Source organism: Drosophila takahashii, chromosome 2L (genome assembly GCF_030179915.1).
Source record: "Drosophila takahashii strain IR98-3 E-12201 chromosome 2L, DtakHiC1v2, whole genome shotgun sequence".
Taxonomy (NCBI): Eukaryota; Metazoa; Arthropoda; class Insecta; order Diptera; family Drosophilidae; genus Drosophila; species Drosophila takahashii.
This window is the reverse complement of record NC_091678.1, coordinates 34,030,750-34,033,764: the sequence shown is the minus strand read 5'-3', so window position 1 is coordinate 34,033,764 and position 3,015 is coordinate 34,030,750. Positions and strand designations below refer to the sequence as shown.

The 3,015-nt window shown below is 32.1% G+C and overlaps 1 long non-coding RNA gene across 2 annotated transcripts; it reads left to right on the top strand.

Moving 5' to 3' along the window:
• The first annotated feature begins 324 nt into the window (after window positions 1-324).
• Window positions 325-1,035, top strand: LOC138912052 (uncharacterized). Of its 2 annotated transcripts, none has more exons than XR_011417701.1 (3): window positions 325-401; window positions 664-854; window positions 919-1,035. It is a non-coding gene; the product is annotated as an uncharacterized lncRNA (long non-coding RNA). The 2 variants fall into 2 exon arrangements; XR_011417700.1 differs by lacking the exon at window positions 325-401 and adding an exon at window positions 502-595.
• Window positions 1,036-3,015: the final 1,980 nt, after the last annotated feature.

Below are 3,015 nucleotides of genomic sequence, written 5' to 3'. Positions count from 1 at the left end.
GGAATTACATTAAATTACAAAGAAAACTATTCTTGTTTTTTACATTTTTAAACATTTTCTGTGAAATAAAATAATTTGATCGTCAGATCGTGGCCTAAGCCATTTTTAAGTGTTGTTAAAATATAAAAATTCGTGTTGGTGGTATTAATAACACGAAAAATGCCTAATATACCTATAATATACGTAACCTTTAATGATTACGGTCCCTGAAAAGTATTGTTTAAATATTTATTCGGCGCCAAAGTGTGACCCAACTTTACAACGAAATTTAATCCACATTTATCTGCATTTTGTACGGTATTATCAAGAATATAATGCAGGGTCACATCATTTTTAAATTTTTTGGAAAAAGTGAAAAAAAAGTGAAATTAGTTAATTTTTATTTAAAAAACAATAAAAAGGTGAGTGATAAAATGAATTTTGTCTTTTTATAACCTTTATTTCAGCGTTACAAAGGTTAGTATCACAGATATTTTTGCCATTAGTAAATATACGCCTCCGGATGCTATCTTCAACACAAATTCTGCATTTCAGTGACACTTGAAATGTTTTTAACCTTTACCATTGGTAAATGGTGTGAGGTGTTCATTAAATGGTTGTATAAATAGTACTTTAGTACTAACTTAGTTGTTTAACTTAATCAAAATATTACATTTATTTCAGCCAGGCCGACTGAGACTTCTTGGGACCAAAAGTGTTGCGCCTGCGTTTGTCATATTTTATTTTTTCTTCTCATAGTTTTTGATATAGATACACGACATAAAACAACTGAACGAAGGGTAAATGATCAGCCATGGCAAACCTGGCATAATTTCTGGAGAGATCCTTTAATTTTGTGCGGAGACCTAATAATGGTAATTACTCTTATTATTATTCCTAGTCTTACATTCATATCGTAATTATTTTTGATATTTTCAGAAGACAGACAAGACATGGATACCTAAGAACTGCATTCGGCCAAGCAAAACCCGGGAATGCTTCAGGCATTAAACATTCTTAATTCCAATGCTTCGATTGTAAATATTATTAATAAATACACAAACAAATATTACAAAAAACATGATTTGTATTGTGGAAAATCAGATACTGCAAAGCAGTGCAAAACCAAAACTGCGAGGGTCTGGAAAAACCAAAACTGGGAGGGTGTAGAAAAACAGATATTGCAAGTGGAGGAAAACCATAACTGGGTACGTGTGGAAAATCTATAATGCGGGAAGTCGAAAAACCAGTGGATTTTGTCCTGCATTCTTCTGCCAGAGATCCAGATAGAAACCTCATTTCCCCCTTACTTTTTGTGTCAGCCCCGTGTATTTTGAAACCAGAGATGGAAGAAATGTAAGGGGTGAATGAGGTTTAGTCCCTTCCGCTTCTATGGAGAAACCTCTTGAAAATATGTTATTTTCCAGAGGAATTTTCCCGGTGGGACTATGGGGAATTTTACCACTTATTTTGGCCAAAACCCATTTTTTTAAAGTCGTTAAACTAAAAATGTGTATTCTAAAATACTTTAACAGAAGACCAATCTTCAATGCTACGTTTCAGGAATTTCAATAGATCAGCTGCTGTATGTTGCATTTTTACGCCTCAGAAATTTGACGCAATGCTGAGACTATTTAAATGCTAAAAATAAGAGTCTTAAAGCAATTTAAGTGGAGTTTTTGGAATTAATTCAATGGATGGTACAATCTAAATTAATCGTGGTTTTCTTGTAATCGATTATTTTTGTGACCGGTCTAACACGAATATTTTTAAAGAAAACCAATTTTTAAAAAGAGATATAAAGCGAGTCCAGCGGAGTCCATCCATCAAACCTTTGGGAATTAAAGAGTAAAAAATTCTCTTTAAAATGAATATAGTCAGAAAATTCACTTTTTTCGATTCTTGGAGAAATTTAGTTTTTTAGATCATAACCTCAAATTTTGCAAATGCCCCTTTGTATGCACTGTGGAAGAAAGATATCAATAGACATACATTGGAAATGTCTTCTAAAGTAAGGCAAAAACACTTATCGCTACCATTTGACAATAAAAGCGGGCTTAAGAGGTTGTAAAAAGAAAAATAAATCTATAGCTGTATAAAAAACTGAAAGAAATGGCATGTAAGCTCTGAGAATTTTCGGTTCTATGAAACTAAAAGAAATATTCTTCCGATCTTAACAAAATTTTGTATGTGGTTTTAATACTGTATTAAAACGGTACTTATCAAGTTTTGTGCATTTATCTCTAAAAATAGCAAAGTTGATCTGATCATTCCTATGGCATCCGAAAGATATTCATGCAGAATATGCGTTGTGATAAGTAATAACGATTGCCAAAGTTCTTCTTTGATATCTTTAAAATTGACGGAGTTATTAATATTGGCCAAAAAAAGTGGTCAAATTCCCCATAGTGGGGCGGTCCAAAAAATGAAATTCTTTTCTCACCCCTTAACATGGTATATTAAAGTATGCTAAAAATGTATGTAAAAACAAATATTTTTTTTTCATGATTTAGACCTTGCGAAACGTCTTCAAAGTTTGCTTTAAAATTACTCATACGACATGTATAACAGTTCGAATTTGGTGAATACCACAACGCGCACCGTATAAGCGGGTGAGAGTAGGACCTTAAAAATTACCATACAAATGTGGACCGCCCTATTGTACATAGCAGAGCAAATCATTGTTTGTTTTCGTTTTCTACAAATCCAAAGTTTGTCGATAACTCAACATTTGAAAACTAATAAATATTTGCTGATCGGGCTTTTGCATATTTAAAAACAGGAGAAATTTTAAGGAAAATTTCGACTGTAAAATTCAGCCTAATGGGATTTCTGTAAGGTCTACCGATATTTTAAAAAGTAACGTTTACTTAAGATTTGCGATATAATCGATTTTTTTTGGCTGTGGTAATTTATATAATTTGATATTCAGTTTAGAAGTACCATTTTTCGACGTTTGAAGAGATTTTTGGCTAAATTGTTATTTTAGAAGGGCTGTTAAAAATAGTAAAAAGCCTTAAATATTAGCGGTAAAAT